Here is a 22,172-nt window from a genome sequence, read left to right as displayed (position 1 = left end):
TCCAACGCCGGTTTCTCACCACGCCGGTTTCTCACCACGCCGGTTTCTCCAACGCCGGTTTCTCACCACGCCGGTTTCTCACCACGCCGGTTTCTCCAACGCCGGTTTCTCACCGCGCCGGTTTCTCACCGCGCCGGTTTCTCCAACGCCGGTTTCTCACCGCGCCGGTTTCTCACCACGCCGGTTTCTCACCGCGCCGGTTTCTCCAACGCCGGTTTCTCACCGCGCCGGTTTCTCCAACGCCGGTTTCTCACCGCGCCGGTTTCTCCAACGCCGGTTTCTCACCGCGACGGTTTCTCCAACGCCGGTTTCTCACCGCGCCGGTTTCTCCAACGCCGGTTTCTCACCGCGCCGGTTTCTCCAACGCCGGTTTCTCCCCGCGCCGGTTTCTCCCCGCGCCGGTTTCTCACACGCCGGTTTCTCCCCGCGCCGGTTTCTCCCCGCGCCGGTTTCTCCCCGCGCCGGTTTCTCCCCGCGCCGGTTTCTCCCCGCGCCGGTTTCTCCCCGCGCCGGTTTCTCCCCGCGCCGGTTTCTCCAACGCCGGTTTCTCCCCGCGCCGGTTTCTGCAACGCCGGTTTCTCCCCGCGCCGGTTTCTCCAACGCCGGTTTCTCACCACGCCGGTTTCTCCAACGCCGGTTTCTCACCACGCCGGTTTCTCCAACGCCGGTTTCTCACCACGCCGGTTTCTCCAACGCCGGTTTCTCACCACGCCGGTTTCTCCAACGCCGGTTTCTCACCACGCCGGTTTCTCCAACGCCGGTTTCTCACCACGCCGGTTTCTCACCACGCCGGTTTCTCACCACGCCGGTTTCTCCAACGCCGGTTTTTCACCACGCCGGTTTCTCCAACGCCGGTTTCTCCAACGCCGGTTTTTCACCACGCCGGTTTCTCCAACGCCGGTTTCTCACCACGCCGGTTTCTCACCACGCCGGTTTCTCCAACGCCGGTTTTTCACCACGCCGGTTTCTCACCACGCCGGTTTCTCCAACGCCGGTTTCTCACCACGCCGGTTTCTCCAACGCCGGTTTTTCACCACGCCGGTTTCTCCAACTCCGGTTTCTCACCACGCCGGTTTCTCCAACGCCGGTTTCTCCAACGCCGGTTTTTCACCACGCCGGTTTTTCACCACGCCGGTTTCTCACCACGCCGGTTTCTCCAACGCCGGTTTTTCACCACGCCGGTTTCTCACCACGCCGGTTTCTCCAACGCCGGTTTTTCACCACGCCGGTTTCTCACCACGCCGGTTTCTCACCACGCCGGTTTCTCCAACGCCGGTTTTTCACCACGCCGGTTTTTCACCACGCCGGTTTCTCACCACGCCGGTTTCTCACCACGCCGGTTTCTCACCACGCCGGTTTCTCACCACGCCGGTTTCTCCAACGCCGGTTTCTCACCACGCCGGTTTCTCCAACGCCGGTTTCTCACCACGCCGGTTTCTCCAACGCCGGTTTCTCACCACGCCGGTTTCTCCAACGCCGGTTTCTCACCACGCCGGTTTCTCCAACGCCGGTTTCTCCAACGCCGGTTTCTCCCCACGCCGGTTTCTCCCCACGCCGGTTTCTCCAACGCCGGTTTCTCCAACGCCGGTTTCTCCAACGCCGGTTTCTCCAACGCCGGTTTCTCCCCACGCCGGTTTCTCCCCACGCCGGTTTCTCCAACGCCGGTTTCTCCCCACGCCGGTTTCTCCCCACGCCGGTTTCTCCCCACGCCGGTTTCTCCAACGCCGGTTTCTCCCCACGCCGGTTTCTCCAACGCCGGTTTCTCCCCACGCCGGTTTCTCCAACGCCGGTTTCTCCAACGCCGGTTTCTCCCCACGCCGGTTTCTCCAACGCCGGTTTCTCCAACGCCGGTTTCTCACCACGCCGGTTTCTCACCACGCCGGTTTCTCCAACGCCGGTTTCTCACCACGCCGGTTTCTCACCACGCCGGTTTCTCACCACGCCGGTTTCTCACCACGCCGGTTTCTCACCACGCCGGTTTCTCCAACGCCGGTTTCTCCAACGCCGGTTTTTCACCACGCCGGTTTCTCCCCACGCCGGTTTTTCACCACGCCGGTTTCTCACCACGCCGGTTTCTCCAACGCCGGTTTTTCACCACGCCGGTTTCTCACCACGCCGGTTTTTCACCACGCCGGTTTCTCCAACGCCGGTTTTTCACCACGCCGGTTTCTCACCACGCCGGTTTCTCCAACGCCGGTTTTTCACCACGCCGGTTTCTCACCACGCCGGTTTCTCCAACGCCGGTTTTTCACCACGCCGGTTTCTCCAACGCCGGTTTCTCCAACGCCGGTTTCTCACCACGCCGGTTTCTCCAACGCCGGTTTCTCACCACGCCGGTTTCTCCAACGCCGGTTTCTCACCACGCCGGTTTCTCCAACGCCGGTTTCTCACCACGCCGGTTTCTCCAACGCCGGTTTCTCCAACGCCGGTTTCTCACCACGCCGGTTTCTCACCACGCCGGTTTCTCACCACGCCGGTTTTTCACCACGCCGGTTTCTCACCACGCCGGTTTTTCCAACGCCGGTTTCTCACCACGCCGGTTTCTCACCACGCCGGTTTCTCACCACGCCGGTTTCTCCAACGCCGGTTTCTCACCACGCCGGTTTCTCCAACGCCGGTTTCTCACCACGCCGGTTTCTCCAACGCCGGTTTCTCACCACGCCGGTTTCTCCAACGCCGGTTTCTCACCACGCCGGTTTCTCCAACGCCGGTTTCTCCAACGCCGGTTTTTCACCACGCCGGTTTTTCACCACGCCGGTTTCTCACCACGCCGGTTTCTCACCACGCCGGTTTCTCCAACGCCGGTTTCTCACCACGCCGGTTTCTCACCACGCCGGTTTCTCACCACGCCGGTTTCTCACCACGCCGGTTTTTCACCACGCCGGTTTCTCACCACGCCGGTTTCTCACCACGCCGGTTTCTCACCACGCCGGTTTCTCACCACGCCGGTTTCTCCAACGCCGGTTTCTCACCACGCCGGTTTCTCACCACGCCGGTTTCTCACCACGCCGGTTTCTCACCACGCCGGTTTCTCACCACGCCGGTTTCTCACCACGCCGGTTTCTCCAACGCCGGTTTCTCACCACGCCGGTTTTTCACCACGCCGGTTTCTCCAACGCCGGTTTTTCACCACGCCGGTTTCTCACCACGCCGGTTTCTCCAACGCCGGTTTTTCACCACGCCGGTTTCTCACCACGCCGGTTTCTCCAACGCCGGTTTCTCACCACGCCGGTTTCTCCAACGCCGGTTTTTCACCACGCCGGTTTCTCCAACGCCGGTTTCTCACCACGCCGGTTTCTCCAACGCCGGTTTCTCACCACGCCGGTTTCTCACCACGCCGGTTTCTCACCACGCCGGTTTCTCACCACGCCGGTTTCTCACCACGCCGGTTTCTCCAACGCCGGTTTCTCCAACGCCGGTTTCTCACCACGCCGGTTTCTCCAACGCCGGTTTCTCACCACGCCGGTTTCTCCAACGCCGGTTTCTCACCACGCCGGTTTCTCCAACGCCGGTTTCTCACCACGCCGGTTTCTCCAACGCCGGTTTCTCACCACGCCGGTTTCTCCAACGCCGGTTTCTCACCACGCCGGTTTCTCCAACGCCGGTTTCTCCCCACGCCGGTTTCTCCAACGCCGGTTTCTCCCCACGCCGGTTTCTCCAACGCCGGTTTCTCCAACGCCGGTTTCTCACCACGCCGGTTTCTCCCCACGCCGGTTTCTCCAACGCCGGTTTCTCCCCACGCCGGTTTCTCCCCACGCCGGTTTCTCCCCACGCCGGTTTCTCCCCACGCCGGTTTCTCCAACGCCGGCTTCTCACCACGCCGGTTTCTCACCACGCCGGTTTCTCCAACGCCGGTTTTTCACCACGCCGGTTTCTCACCACGCCGGTTTCTCCAACGCCGGTTTTTCACCACGCCGGTTTCTCACCACGCCGGTTTCTCCAACGCCGGTTTTTCACCACGCCGGTTTCTCACCACGCCGGTTTCTCCAACGCCGGTTTTTCACCACGCCGGTTTCTCACCACGCCGGTTTCTCCAACGCCGGTTTTTCACCACGCCGGTTTCTCACCACGCCGGTTTCTCCAACGCCGGTTTTTCACCACGCCGGTTTCTCACCACGCCGGTTTCTCCAACGCCGGTTTTTCACCACGCCGGTTTCTCCAACGCCGGTTTCTCCAACGCCGGTTTCTCACCACGCCGGTTTCTCCAACGCCGGTTTCTCACCACGCCGGTTTCTCACCACGCCGGTTTCTCACCACGCCGGTTTCTCCAACGCCGGTTTTTCACCACGCCGGTTTCTCACCACGCCGGTTTCTCCAACGCCGGTTTCTCACCACGCCGGTTTCTCACCACGCCGGTTTCTCCAACGCCGGTTTCTCACCACGCCGGTTTCTCCAACGCCGGTTTTTCACCACGCCGGTTTCTCCAACGCCGGTTTTTCACCACGCCGGTTTCTCCAACGCCGGTTTTTCACCACGCCGGTTTCTCACCACGCCGGTTTCTCCAACGCCGGTTTTTCACCACGCCGGTTTCTCACCACGCCGGTTTCTCCAACGCCGGTTTCTCACCACGCCGGTTTCTCACCACGCCGGTTTCTCCAACGCCGGTTTCTCACCACGCCGGTTTCTCACCACGCCGGTTTCTCCAACGCCGGTTTCTCACCACGCCGGTTTCTCCAACGCCGGTTTTTCACCACGCCGGTTTCTCCAACGCCGGTTTCTCACCACGCCGGTTTCTCCAACGCCGGTTTCTCCAACGCCGGTTTTTCACCACGCCGGTTTCTCACCACGCCGGTTTCTCACCACGCCGGTTTCTCACCACGCCGGTTTCTCACCACGCCGGTTTCTCACCACGCCGGTTTTTCCAACGCCGGTTTCTCACCACGCCGGTTTCTCACCACGTCGGTTTCTCCAACGCCGGTTTCTCACCACGCCGGTTTCTCCAACGCCGGTTTCTCACCACGCCGGTTTCTCCAACGCCGGTTTCTCACCACGCCGGTTTCTCCAACGCCGGTTTCTCACCACGCCGGTTTCTCCAACGCCGGTTTCTCACCACGCCGGTTTCTCCAACGCCGGTTTCTCCAACGCCGGTTTTTCACCACGCCGGTTTTTCACCACGCCGGTTTCTCACCACGCCGGTTTCTCACCACGCCGGTTTCTCCAACGCCGGTTTCTCACCACGCCGGTTTTTCACCACGCCGGTTTCTCACCACGCCGGTTTCTCACCACGCCGGTTTCTCACCACGCCGGTTTCTCCAACGCCGGTTTTTCACCACGCCGGTTTCTCACCACGCCGGTTTCTCCAACGCCGGTTTTTCACCACGCCGGTTTCTCACCACGCCGGTTTCTCCAACGCCGGTTTCTCACCACGCCGGTTTCTCCAACGCCGGTTTCTCACCACGCCGGTTTCTCCAACGCCGGTTTTTCACCACGCCGGTTTCTCCAACGCCGGTTTCTCACCACGCCGGTTTCTCCAACGCCGGTTTCTCACCACGCCGGTTTCTCCAACGCCGGTTTCTCACCACGCCGGTTTCTCACCACGCCGGTTTCTCACCACGCCGGTTTCTCACCACGCCGGTTTCTCCAACGCCGGTTTCTCACCACGCCGGTTTCTCCAACGCCGGTTTCTCACCACGCCGGTTTCTCCAACGCCGGTTTCTCACCACGCCGGTTTCTCCAACGCCGGTTTCTCACCACGCCGGTTTCTCACCACGCCGGTTTCTCCAACGCCGGTTTCTCCAACGCCGGTTTCTCACCACGCCGGTTTCTCCAACGCCGGTTTCTCACCACGCCGGTTTCTCACCACGCCGGTTTCTCACCACGCCGGTTTCTCACCACGCCGGTTTCTCACCACGCCGGTTTCTCCAACGCCGGTTTCTCACCACGCCGGTTTCTCCAACGCCGGTTTCTCACCACGCCGGTTTCTCCAACGCCGGTTTCTCACCACGCCGGTTTCTCCAACGCCGGTTTCTCCCCACGCCGGTTTCTCCAACGCCGGTTTCTCCAACGCCGGTTTCTCCCCACGCCGGTTTCTCCCCACGCCGGTTTCTCCCCACGCCGGTTTCTCCCCACGCCGGTTTCTCCCCACGCCGGTTTCTCCCCACGCCGGTTTCTCCCCACGCCGGTTTCTCCCCACGCCGGTTTCTCCCCACGCCGGTTTCTCCCCACGCCGGTTTCTCCAACGCCGGTTTCTCCCCACGCCGGTTTCTCCCCACGCCGGTTTCTCCCCACGCCGGCTTCTCACCACGCCGGCTTCTCACCACGCCGGTTTCTCACCACGCCGGTTTCTCACCACGCCGGTTTTTCACCACGCCGGTTTCTCACCACGCCGGTTTCTCACCACGCCGGTTTCTCCAACGCCGGTTTTTCACCACGCCGGTTTCTCACCACGCCGGTTTCTCCAACGCCGGTTTTTCACCACGCCGGTTTCTCACCACGCCGGTTTCTCCAACGCCGGTTTTTCACCACGCCGGTTTCTCACCACGCCGGTTTCTCCAACGCCGGTTTTTCACCACGCCGGTTTCTCACCACGCCGGTTTCTCCAACGCCGGTTTTTCACCACGCCGGTTTCTCACCACGCCGGTTTCTCCAACGCCGGTTTTTCACCACGCCGGTTTCTCACCACGCCGGTTTCTCCAACGCCGGTTTCTCACCACGCCGGTTTCTCCAACGCCGGTTTCTCACCACGCCGGTTTCTCCAACGCCGGTTTCTCACCACGCCGGTTTCTCCAACGCCGGTTTCTCACCACGCCGGTTTCTCCAACGCCGGTTTCTCACCACGCCGGTTTCTCCAACGCCGGTTTCTCACCACGCCGGTTTCTCCAACGCCGGTTTCTCACCACGCCGGTTTCTCCAACGCCGGTTTCTCACCACGCCGGTTTCTCACCACGCCGGTTTCTCCAACGCCGGTTTCTCACCACGCCGGTTTCTCCAACGCCGGTTTCTCACCACGCCGGTTTCTCCAACGCCGGTTTCTCACCACGCCGGTTTCTCCAACGCCGGTTTCTCACCACGCCGGTTTCTCACCACGCCGGTTTCTCACCACGCCGGTTTCTCACCACGCCGGTTTCTCCAACGCCGGTTTCTCACCACGCCGGTTTCTCCAACGCCGGTTTTTCACCACGCCGGTTTCTCACCACGCCGGTTTCTCACCACGCCGGTTTCTCACCACGCCGGTTTCTCACCACGCCGGTTTCTCACCACGCCGGTTTCTCACCACGCCGGTTTCTCACCACGCCGGTTTCTCACCACGCCGGTTTCTCACCACGCCGGTTTCTCACCACGCCGGTTTCTCACCACGCCGGTTTCTCACCACGCCGGTTTCTCACCACGCCGGTTTCTCACCACGCCGGTTTCTCCAACGCCGGTTTCTCACCACGCCGGTTTCTCCAACGCCGGTTTCTCACCACGCCGGTTTCTCCAACGCCGGTTTCTCACCACGCCGGTTTCTCCAACGCCGGTTTCTCACCACGCCGGTTTCTCCAACGCCGGTTTCTCACCACGCCGGTTTCTCCAACGCCGGTTTCTCACCACGCCGGTTTCTCCAACGCCGGTTTCTCACCACGCCGGTTTCTCACCACGCCGGTTTCTCACCACGCCGGTTTCTCACCACGCCGGTTTCTCACCACGCCGGTTTCTCCAACGCCGGTTTTTCACCACGCCGGTTTCTCACCACGCCGGTTTCTCCAACGCCGGTTTCTCACCACGCCGGTTTCTCACCACGCCGGTTTCTCACCACGCCGGTTTCTCACCACGCCGGTTTCTCACCACGCCGGTTTCTCCAACGCCGGTTTCTCACCACGCCGGTTTCTCCAACGCCGGTTTCTCACCACGCCGGTTTCTCCAACGCCGGTTTCTCACCACGCCGGTTTCTCCAACGCCGGTTTCTCACCACGCCGGTTTCTCCAACGCCGGTTTCTCACCACGCCGGTTTCTCCAACGCCGGTTTCTCACCACGCCGGTTTCTCACCACGCCGGTTTCTCACCACGCCGGTTTCTCCCCACGCCGGTTTCTCCCCACGCCGGTTTCCCCAACGCCGGTTTCTCCCCACGCCGGTTTCTCCAACGCCGGTTTCTCCAACGCCGGTTTCTCACCATGCCGGTTTCTCCAACGCCGGTTTCTCACCACGCCGGTTTCTCACCACGCCGGTTTCTCCCCACGCCGGTTTCTCCCCACGCCGGTTTCTCCCCACGCCGGTTTCTCCCCACGCCGGTTTCTCCCCACGCCGGTTTCTCCAACGCCGGTTTCTCCCCACGCCGGTTTCTCCCCACGCCGGTTTCTCCAACGCCGGTTTCTCCAACGCCGGTTTCTCCCCACGCCGGTTTCTCCAACGCCGGTTTCTCCCCACGCCGGTTTCTCCCCACGCCGGCTTCTCACCACGCCGGCTTCTCCCCACGCCGGCTTCTCACCACGCCGGCTTCTCACCACGCCGGTTTCTCACCACGCCGGTTTCTCACCACGCCGGTTTCTCCAACGCCGGTTTCTCACCACGCCGGTTTCTCCAACGCCGGTTTCTCACCACGCCGGTTTCTCCAACGCCGGTTTCTCACCACGCCGGTTTCTCCAACGCCGGTTTCTCACCACGCCGGTTTCTCCAACGCCGGTTTCTCACCACGCCGGTTTCTCCAACGCCGGTTTCTCACCACGCCGGTTTCTCCAACGCCGGTTTCTCACCACGCCGGTTTCTCCAACGCCGGTTTCTCACCACGCCGGTTTCTCACCACGCCGGTTTCTCACCACGCCGGTTTCTCCAACGCCGGTTTCTCCCCACGCCGGTTTCTCCCCACGCCGGTTTCTCCCCACGCCGGTTTCTCCCCACGCCGGTTTCTCCCCACGCCGGTTTCTCACCACGCCGGTTTCTCCAACGCCGGTTTCTCACCACGCCGGTTTCTCCAACGCCGGTTTTTCACCACGCCGGTTTCTCACCACGCCGGTTTCTCCAACGCCGGTTTCTCACCACGCCGGTTTCTCCAACGCTGGTTTCTCCAACGCCGGTTTTTCACCACGCCGTTTTCTCCAACGCTGGTTTTTCACCACGCCGTTTTCTCCAACGCTGGTTTCTCCAACGCTGGTTTTTCACCACGCCGTTTTCTCCAACGCCGGTTTCTCACACGCCGGTTTCTCCAACGCTGGTTTCTCCAACGCTGGTTTTTCACCACGCCGTTTTCTCCAACGCTGGTTTTTCACCACGCCGTTTTCTCCAACGCCGTTTTCTCCAACGCTGGTTTTTCACCACGCCGTTTTCTCCAACGCTGGTTTTTCACCACGCCGTTTTCTCCAACGCTGGTTTTTCACCACGCCGTTTTCTCCAACGCTGGTTTTTCACCACGCCGTTTTCTCCAACGCTGGTTTTTCACCACGCCGTTTTCTCCAACGCTGGTTTTTCACCACGCCGTTTTCTCCAACGCTGGTTTTTCACCACGCCGTTTTCTCCAACGCTGGTTTTTCAACACGTTTTTTCCAACACTCTTTTTCCAACACTCTTTTTCCACAACACGTTTCTTTACAACCTATTATTTACAACACAGTTTTTTACAAGATAATTATTTACAACTCAGTGTTACACAACACAGTTTTACAACAGCAACTTCAATGTCTTACAATAGTTTTACAACATGGTTTTACAGTAGCAACCCTCAAGCTTCACAACACGTCTTTTTACAACACAGTTTTACACAACAAACTTTTACACAACACAGTTTTACACAACACAGTTTTGAAACAGCAACTTTAAAGTTTTACAATACTTTTACAATACAGTTTTACAACTCGGTTTTACAATAGAGTTTTACAGTAGCAACCCTAAAGCTTCACAACACGTGTATTTACACCACATATTTTTCCAACACAGTTTTTTACCACACAGTTTTTCCAACACTTTTTTTACACCACAGTTTTACAACAGCAACTTCAAAGTTTTACAATAGGTTTACAATATAGTTTTAGAGTAGCAGCCCTAAAGTTTCACGTTTTTTACAACACGTTTTTTACAACACAGTTTTACACAACACAGTTTTCAAACAGCAAATTTAAAGTTTTACAATAATTTACAATACATTTTTACAGTAGCAACCCTAAAGCTTCACAACACGTGTTTTACCCCACAGTTTTTTCAACACGTTTTTTACCACACAGCTTTACAACAGCAACTTCAAAGCTTTACAACAGTCTTACAATACAGTTTTAGAGTAGCAACCCTAAACCCTCACGACACGTTTTTTTACAACACGGTTTTACACAACACGGTTTTACACAACACGGTTTTACACAACACGGTTTTACACCAGCAACTCCAAAGTTTTACACAACACGGTTTTACACCAGCAACTCCAAAGTTTTACACAACACGGTTTTACAACAGCAACTCCAAAGTTTTACACAACACGGTTTTACAACAGCAACTCCAAAGTTTTACAATAGTTTCACAATACAGTTTTACAACTCGGTTTTACAGTAGCAACCCTAAAGTTTTACAATACCGTTTTACAATACAGTTTTAAGGTAGCAACCCTAAAGCTTCACAACACCTTTTTTTTACAACACAGTTTTACACAACACAGTTTTCAAACAGCAACTTTAAAGTTTTACAGTACTTTTACAATACAGTTTTACAGTAGCAACCCTAAAGCTTCACAACACGTTTTTTGACAACACGTTTTTTGCAACAGGTTTTTTGACAACACGTTTTTTGCAACAGGTTTTTTGACAACACGTTTTTTGCAACAGGTTTTTTGACAACACGTTTTTTGACAACAGGTTTTTTGACAACACGTTTTTTGACAACACGTTTTTTGACAACACGTTTTTTGCAACACGTTTTTTGCAACACGTTTTTTGCAACACGTTTTTTGCAACACGTTTTTTGCAACACGTTTTTTGCAACAGGTTTTTTGCAACACGTTTTTTGCAACAGGTTTTTTGACAACAGGTTTTTTGACAACACGTTTTTTGACAACAGGTTTTTTGACAACAGGTTTTTTGCAACAGGTTTTTTGACAACACGTTTTTTGCAACAGGTTTTTTGACAACACGTTTTTTGCAACAGGTTTTTTGCAACAGGTTTTTTGCAACAGGTTTTTTGCAACAGGTTTTTTGCAACAGGTTTTTTGCAACACGTTTTTTGCAACAGGTTTTTTGCAACACGTTTTTTGACAACACGTTTTTTGCAACAGGTTTTTTGACAACACGTTTTTTGCAACAGGTTTTTTGACAACACGTTTTTTGACAACACGTTTTTTGCAACAGGTTTTTTGACAACACGTTTTTTGCAACAGGTTTTTTGACAACACGTTTTTTGACAACACGTTTTTTGCAACAGGTTTTTTGACAACACGTTTTTTGACAACACGTTTTTTGACAACACGTTTTTTGCAACAGGTTTTTTGACAACACGTTTTTTGACAACACGTTTTTTGCAACAGGTTTTTTGACAACACGTTTTTTGCAACAGGTTTTTTGACAACACGTTTTTTGCAACAGGTTTTTTGACAACACGTTTTTTGCAACAGGTTTTTTGACAACACGTTTTTTGCAACAGGTTTTTTGACAACACGTTTTTTGCAACAGGTTTTTTGCAACAGGTTTTTTGACAACACGTTTTTTGCAACAGGTTTTTTGACAACACGTTTTTTGCAACAGGTTTTTTGACAACACGTTTTTTGCAACAGGTTTTTTGCAACAGGTTTTTTGACAACACGTTTTTTGCAACAGGTTTTTTGACAACACGTTTTTTGCAACAGGTTTTTTGACAACACGTTTTTTGCAACAGGTTTTTTGACAACACGTTTTTTGCAACAGGTTTTTTGACAACACGTTTTTTGCAACAGGTTTTTTTACAACACAGTTTTACAACAGCAACTTCAAAGTTTTACAATAGGTTTACAATACAGTTTTAGAGTAGCAGCCCTAAGGTTTCACGTTTTTTTACAACACGTTTTTTTACAACACAAATTTTTTACCATACGTTTTTCACAACACCTCTTTTTCCAACACGTTTCTTTACAACATAATTATTTACAACTCAGTTTTACACAACACGGTTTTACAGTAGCAACCCTAAAGCTACACAACACTCTTTTACACGTCTTTTACACAACACGTCTTTTACACAACACTCTTTTACACAACACGTCTTTTACACAACACTCTTTTACACAACACGTCTTTTACACAACACGTCTTTTACACAACACTCTTTTACACAACACTCTTTTACACAACACGTCTTTTACACAACACGTCTTTTACACAACACGTCTTTTACACAACACTCTTTTACACAACACTCTTTTACACAACACTCTTTTACACAACACGTCTTTTACACAACACGTCTTTTACACAACACTCTTTTAAACAACACGTCTTTTACACAACACTCTTTTACACAACACGTCTTTTACACAACACGTCTTTTACACAACACGTCTTTTACACAACACTCTTTTACACAACAGTCTTTTACACAACACGTCTTTTACACGTCTTTTACACAACACGTCTTTTACACGTCTTTTACACAACACGTCTTTTACACGTCTTTTACACAACACGTCTTTTACACGTCTTTTACACAACACGTCTTTTACACAACACGTCTTTTACACAACACGTCTTTTACACAACACTCTTTTACACAACACGTCTTTTACACGTCTTTTACACAACACGTCTTTTACACGTCTTTTACACAACACGTCTTTTACACGTCTTTTACACAACACGTCTTTTACACAACACGTCTTTTACACGTCTTTTACACAACACGTCTTTTACACAACACGTCTTTTACACAACACGTCTTTTACACGTCTTTTACACAACACGTCTTTTACACGTCTTTTACACAACACGTCTTTTACACAACACGTCTTTTACACAACACGTCTTTTACACAACACGTCTTTTACACTACACGTCTTTTACACGTCTTTTACACAACACGTCTTTTACACGTCTTTTACACAACACGTCTTTTACACTACACGTCTTTTACACGTCTTTTACACAACACGTCTTTTACACAACACGTCTTTTACACTACACGTCTTTTACACGTCTTTTACACAACACGTCTTTTACACAACACGTCTTTTACACAACACGTCTTTTACACTACACGTCTTTTACACGTCTTTTACACAACACGTCTTTTACACAACACGTCTTTTACACTACACGTCTTTTACACGTCTTTTACACAACACGTCTTTTACACAACACGTCTTTTACACAACACGTCTTTTACACTACACGTCTTTTACACGTCTTTTACACAACACGTCTTTTACACAACACGTCTTTTACACAACACGTCTTTTACACAACACGTCTTTTACACGTCTTTTACACTACACGTCTTTAACACGTCTTTTACACAACACGTCTTTTACACAACACGTCTTTTACACAACACGTCTTTTACACAACACGTCTTTTACACGTCTTTTACACTACACGTCTTTAACACGTCTTTTACACAACACGTCTTTTACACAACACGTCTTTTACACAACACGTCTTTTACACAACACGTCTTTTACACTACACGTCTTTTACACAACACGTCTTTTACACAACACGTCTTTTACACAACACGTCTTTTACACGTCTTTTACACAACACGTCTTTTACACGTCTTTTACACAACACGTCTTTTACACAACACGTCTTTTACACAACACGTCTTTTACACAACACGTCTTTTACACAACACGTCTTTTACACGTCTTTTACACAACACGTCTTTTACACGTCTTTTACACAACACGTCTTTTACACAACACGTCTTTTACACAACACGTCTTTTACACAACACGTCTTTTACACAACACGTCTTTAACACGTCTTTTACACAACACGTCTTTAACACGTCTTTTACACAACACGTCTTTTACACGTCTTTTACACTACACGTCTTTTACACGTCTTTTACACTACACGTCTTTAACACGTCTTTTACACAACACGTCTTTTACACAACACGTCTTTTACACAACACGTCTTTTACACAACACGTCTTTTACACGTCTTTTACACAACACGTCTTTTACACGTCTTTTACACTACACGTCTTTAACACGTCTTTTACACAACACGTCTTTTACACAACACGTCTTTTACACAACACGTCTTTTACACAACACGTCTTTTACACAACACGTCTTTTACACGTCTTTTACACAACACGTCTTTAACACGTCTTTTACACAACACGTCTTTAACACGTCTTTTACACAACACGTCTTTAACACGTCTTTTACACAACACGTCTTTTACACGTCTTTTACACAACACGTCTTTTACACGTCTTTTACACTACACGTCTTTTACACAACACGTCTTTTACACAACACGTCTTTTACACTACACGTCTTTTACACTACACGTCTTTTACACTACACGTCTTTTACACTACACGTCTTTTACACGTCTTTTACACAACACGTCTTTTACACGTCTTTTACACAACACGTCTTTTACACGTCTTTTACACAACACGTCTTTTACACAACACGTCTTTTACACTACACGTCTTTTACACAACACGTCTTTTACACGTCTTTTACACAACACGTCTTTTACACAACACGTCTTTTACACTACACGTCTTTTACACAACACGTCTTTTACACTACACGTCTTTTACACTACACGTCTTTTACACAACACGTCTTTTACACTACACGTCTTTTACACGTCTTTTACACAACACGTCTTTTACACGTCTTTTACACAACACGTCTTTTACACAACACGTCTTTTACACTACACGTCTTTTACACGTCTTTTACACAACACGTCTTTTACACGTCTTTTACACAACACGTCTTTTACACAACACGTCTTTTACACAACACGTCTTTTACACTACACGTCTTTTACACGTCTTTTACACTACACGTCTTTTACACGTCTTTTACACAACACGTCTTTTACACTACACGTCTTTTACACGTCTTTTACACAACACGTCTTTTACACAACACGTCTTTTACACAACACGTCTTTTACACTACACGTCTTTTACACGTCTTTTACACTACACGTCTTTTACACGTCTTTTACACAACACGTCTTTTACACTACACGTCTTTTACACGTCTTTTACACAACACGTCTTTTACACTACACGTCTTTTACACAACACGTCTTTTACACAACACGTCTTTTACACTACACGTCTTTTACACGTCTTTTACACTACACGTCTTTTACACGTCTTTTACACAACACGTCTTTTACACGTCTTTTACACAACACGTCTTTTACACTACACGTCTTTTACACAACACGTCTTTTACACAACACGTCTTTTACACTACACGTCTTTTACACGTCTTTTACACTACACGTCTTTTACACGTCTTTTACACAACACGTCTTTTACACAACACGTCTTTTACACTACACGTCTTTTACACAACACGTCTTTTACACAACACTCTTTTACACAACACGTCTTTTACACTACACGTCTTTTACACGTCTTTTACACTACACGTCTTTTACACGTCTTTTACACAACACGTCTTTTACACGTCTTTTACACAACACGTCTTTTACACAACACGTCTTTTACACAACACTCTTTTACACAACACGTCTTTTACACAACACGTCTTTTACACTACACGTCTTTTACACGTCTTTTACACTACACGTCTTTTACACGTCTTTTACACTACACGTCTTTTACACGTCTTTTACACTACACGTCTTTTACACGTCTTTTACACAACACGTCTTTTACACAACACGTCTTTTACACAACACGTCTTTTACACAACACGTCTTTTACACAACACGTCTTTTACACAACACGTCTTTTACACAACACTCTTTTACACAACACTCTTTTACACAACACGTCTTTTACACTACACGTCTTTTACACGTCTTTTACACTACACGTCTTTTACACGTCTTTTACACTACACGTCTTTTACACGTCTTTTACACAACACGTCTTTTACACGTCTTTTACACAACACGTCTTTTACACGTCTTTTACACAACACGTCTTTTACACAACACGTCTTTTACACAACACGTCTTTTACACAACACGTCTTTTACACAACACGTCTTTTACACGTCTTTTACACAACACGTCTTTTACACAACACGTCTTTTACACAACACGTCTTTTACACAACACGTCTTTTACACGTCTTTTACACAACACGTCTTTTACACGTCTTTTACACAACACGTCTTTTACACAACACGTCTTTTACACGTCTTTTACACAACACGTCTTTTACACGTCTTTTACACAACACGTCTTTTACACGTCTTTTACACAACACGTCTTTTACACAACACGTCTTTTACACAACACGTCTTTTACACAACACGTCTTTTACACAACACGTCTTTTACACAACACGTCTTTTACACAACACGTCTTTTACACGTCTTTTACACAACACGTCTTTTACACAACACGTCTTTTACACAACACGTCTTTTACACAACACGTCTTTTACACGTCTTTTACACGTCTTTTACACAACACGTCTTTTACACGTCTTTTACACAACACGTCTTTTACACGTCTTTTACACAACACGTCTTTTACACGTCTTTTACACAACACGTCTTTTACACAACACGTCTTTTACACAACACGTCTTTTACACAACACGTCTTTTACACGTCTTTTACACAACACGTCTTTTACACGTCTTTTACACAACACGTCTTTTACACGTCTTTTACACAACACGTCTTTTACACGTCTTTTACACTACACGTCTTTTACACTACACGTCTTTTACACAACACGTCTTTTACACAACACGTCTTTTACACGTCTTTTACACTACACGTCTTTTACACTACACGTCTTTTACACTACACGTCTTTTACACAACACGTCTTTTACACTACACGTCTTTTACACGTCTTTTACACTACACGTCTTTTACACGTCTTTTACACTACACGTCTTTTACACGTCTTTTACACAACACGTCTTTTACACGTCTTTTACACTACACGTCTTTTACACGTCTTTTACACTACACGTCTTTTACACGTCTTTTACACTACACGTCTTTTACACGTCTTTTACACTACACGTCTTTTACACGTCTTTTACACTACACGTCTTTTACACTACACGTCTTTTACACTACACGTCTTTTACACAACACGTCTTTTACACTACACGTCTTTTACACAACACGTCTTTTACACGTCTTTTACACTACACGTCTTTTACACAACACGTCTTTTACACTACACGTCTTTTACACAACACGTCTTTTACACGTCTTTTACACAACACGTCTTTTACACTACACGTCTTTTACATGTCTTTTACACTACACGTCTTTTACACAACACGTCTTTTACACTACACGTCTTTTACACAACACGTCTTTTACACGTCTTTTACACAACACGTCTTTTACACTACACGTCTTTTACATGTCTTTTACACTACACGTCTTTTACACAACACGTCTTTTACACTACACGTCTTTTACATGTCTTTTACACTACACGTCTTTTACACAACACGTCTTTTACACTACACGTCTTTTACACAACACGTCTTTTACACAACACGTCTTTTACACTACACGTCTTTTACACAACACGTCTTTTACACGTCTTTTACACAACACGTCTTTTACACGTCTTTTACACTACACGTCTTTTACACGTCTTTTACACTACACGTCTTTTACACAACACGTCTTTTACACTACACGTCTTTTACACAACACGTCTTTTACACAACACGTCTTACACTACACGTCTTTTACACAACACGTCTTTTACACTACACGTCTTTTACACGTCTTTTACACTACACGTCTTTTACACGTCTTTTACACTACACGTCTTTTACACTACACGTCTTTTACACAACACGTCTTTTACACTACACGTCTTTTACACAACACGTCTTTTACACTACACGTCTTTTACACAACACGTCTTTTACACTACACGTCTTTTACACGTCTTTTACACAACACGTCTTTTACACGTCTTTTACACAACACGTCTTTTACACGTCTTTTACACGTCTTTTACACGTCTTTTACACAACACGTCTTTTACACAACACGTCTTTTACACTACACGTCTTTTACACGTCTTTTACACAACACGTCTTTTACACAACACGTCTTTTACACAACACGTCTTTTACACTACACGTCTTTTACACGTCTTTTACACAACACGTCTTTTACACGTCTTTTACACAACACGTCTTTTACACAACACGTCTTTTACACAACACGTCTTTTACACTACACGTCTTTTACACGTCTTTTACACAACACGTCTTTTACACAACACGTCTTTTACACTACACGTCTTTTACACGTCTTTTACACAACACGTCTTTTACACAACACGTCTTTTACACTACACGTCTTTTACACGTCTTTTACACAACACGTCTTTTACACAACACGTCTTTTACACTACACGTCTTTTACACAACACGTCTTTTACACTACACGTCTTTTACACGTCTTTTACACAACACGTCTTTTACACAACACGTCTTTTACACTACACGTCTTTTACACGTCTTTTACACAACACGTCTTTTACACAACACGTCTTTTACACTACACGTCTTTTACACGTCTTTTACACAACACGTCTTTTACACAACACGTCTTTTACACTACACGTCTTTTACACGTCTTTTACACTACACGTCTTTTACACGTCTTTTACACTACACGTCTTTTACACGTCTTTTACACAACACGTCTTTTACACGTCTTTTACACAACACGTCTTTTACACAACACGTCTTTTACACAACACGTCTTTTACACAACACGTCTTTTACACTACACGTCTTTTACACGTCTTTTACACAACACGTCTTTTACACAACACGTCTTTTACACAACACGTCTTTTACACTACACGTCTTTTACACGTCTTTTACACAACACGTCTTTTACACAACACGTCTTTTACACAACACGTCTTTTACACAACACGTCTTTTACACGTCTTTTACACAACACGTCTTTTACACTACACGTCTTTTACACGTCTTTTACACAACACGTCTTTTACACAACACGTCTTTTACACAACACGTCTTTTACACTACACGTCTTTTACACGTCTTTTACACAACACGTCTTTTACACAACACGTCTTTTACACTACACGTCTTTTACACGTCTTTTACACTACACGTCTTTTACACAACACGTCTTTTACACTACACGTCTTTTACACGTCTTTTACACTACACGTCTTTTACACGTCTTTTACACTACACGTCTTTTACACGTCTTTTACACTACACGTCTTTTACACGTCTTTTACACAACACGTCTTTTACACGTCTTTTACACAACACGTCTTTTACACAACACGTCTTTTACACGTCTTTTACACTACACGTCTTTTACACGTCTTTTACACTACACGTCTTTTACACGTCTTTTACACAACACGTCTTTTACACGTCTTTTACACAACACGTCTTTTACACAACACGTCTTTTACACAACACGTCTTTTACACTACACGTCTTTTACACGTCTTTTACACAACACGTCTTTTACACAACACGTCTTTTACACAACACGTCTTTTACACGTCTTTTACACAACACGTCTTTTACACGTCTTTTACACAACACGTCTTTTACACAACACGTCTTTTACACAACACGTCTTTTACACAACACGTCTTTTACACTACACGTCTTTTACACGTCTTTTACACAACACGTCTTTTACACAACACGTCTTTTACACTACACGTCTTTTACACGTCTTTTACACAACACGTCTTTTACACAACACGTCTTTTACACTACACGTCTTTTACACGTCTTTTACACAACACGTCTTTTACACAACACGTCTTTTACACAACACGTCTTTTACACAACACGTCTTTTACACAACACGTCTTTTACACAACACGTCTTTTACACAACACGTCTTTTACACTACACGTCTTTTACACAACACGTCTTTTACACGTCTTTTACACTACACGTCTTTTACACAACACGTCTTTTACACAACACGTCTTTTACACAACACGTCTTTTACACAACACGTCTTTTACACGTCTTTTACACAACACGTCTTTTACACAACACGTCTTTTACACAACACGTCTTTTACACTACACGTCTTTTACACAACACGTCTTTTACACTACACGTCTTTTACACTACACGTCTTTTACACAACACGTCTTTTACACTACACGTCTTTTACACTACACGTCTTTTACACAACACGTCTTTTACACAACACGTCTTTTACACGTCTTTTACACTACACGTCTTTTACACTACACGTCTTTTACACTACACGTCTTTTACACAACACGTCTTTTACACTACACGTCTTTTACACGTCTTTTACACTACACGTCTTTTACACTACACGTCTTTTACACAACACGTCTTTTACACTACACGTCTTTTACACAACACGTCTTTTACACAACACGTCTTTTACACGTCTTTTACACTACACGTCTTTTACACGTCTTTTACACTACACGTCTTTTACACGTCTTTTACACTACACGTCTTTTACACGTCTTTTACACAACACGTCTTTTACACAACACGTCTTTTACACTACACGTCTTTTACACAACACGTCTTTTACACAACACGTCTTTTACACTACACGTCTTTTACACGTCTTTTACACTACACGTCTTTTACACAACACGTCTTTTACACTACACGTCTTTTACACGTCTTTTACACGTCTTTTACACAACACGTCTTTTACACAACACTCTTTTACACAACACTCTTTTACACAACAGTCTTTTACACAACACGTCTTTTACACTACACGTCTTTTACACGTCTTTTACACTACACGTCTTTTACACGTCTTTTACACTACACGTCTTTTACACGTCTTTTACACAACACGTCTTTTACACAACACGTCTTTTACACAACACTCTTTTACACAACACTCTTTTACACAACACGTCTTTTACACAACACGTCTTTTACACAACACGTCTTTTACACTACACGTCTTTTACACGTCTTTTACACTACACGTCTTTTACACGTCTTTTACACTACACGTCTTTTACACGTCTTTTACACAACACGTCTTTTACACAACACGTCTTTTACACAACACTCTTTTACACAACACTCTTTTACACAACAGTCTTTTACACAACACGTCTTTTACACTACACGTCTTTTACACGTCTTTTACACTACACGTCTTTTACACGTCTTTTACACTACACGTCTTTTACACGTCTTTTACACAACACGTCTTTTACACAACACGTCTTTTACACAACACTCTTTTACACAACACTCTTTTACACAACACGTCTTTTACACAACACTCTTTTACACAACACTCTTTTACACAACACGTCTTTTACACAACACGTCTTTTACACAACACGTCTTTTACACTACACGTCTTTTACACGTCTTTTACACTACACGTCTTTTACACGTCTTTTACACTACACGTCTTTTACACGTCTTTTACACAACACGTCTTTTACACAACACGTCTTTTACACAACACTCTTTTACACAACACTCTTTTACACAACAGTCTTTTACACAACACGTCTTTTACACTACACGTCTTTTACACGTCTTTTACACTACACGTCTTTTACACGTCTTTTACACTACACGTCTTTTACACGTCTTTTACACAACACGTCTTTTACACAACACGTCTTTTACACAACACTCTTTTACACAACACTCTTTTACACAACACGTCTTTTACACAACACTCTTTTACACAACACTCTTTTACACAACACGTCTTTTACACAACACGTCTTTTACACAACACGTCTTTTACACTACACGTCTTTTACACGTCTTTTACACTACACGTCTTTTACACGTCTTTTACACAACACGTCTTTTACACAACACTCTTTTACACAACACGTCTTTTACACAACACGTCTTTTACACAACACTCTTTTACACAACACTCTTTTACACAACACGTCTTTTACACTACACGTCTTTTACACGTCTTTTACACGTCTTTTACACAACACGTCTTTTACACAACACGTCTTTTACACAACACGTCTTTTACACAACACGTCTTTTACACTACACGTCTTTTACACTACACGTCTTTTACACGTCTTTTACACAACACGTCTTTTACACAACACTCTTT

The sequence above is a fragment of the Harpia harpyja genome, chromosome 3 (assembly GCF_026419915.1).
Source record: "Harpia harpyja isolate bHarHar1 chromosome 3, bHarHar1 primary haplotype, whole genome shotgun sequence".
NCBI classification, from domain to species: domain Eukaryota; kingdom Metazoa; phylum Chordata; class Aves; order Accipitriformes; family Accipitridae; genus Harpia; species Harpia harpyja.
The sequence above is the reverse complement of the archived record's forward strand: the minus strand, read 5'-3'. Positions refer to the sequence as shown.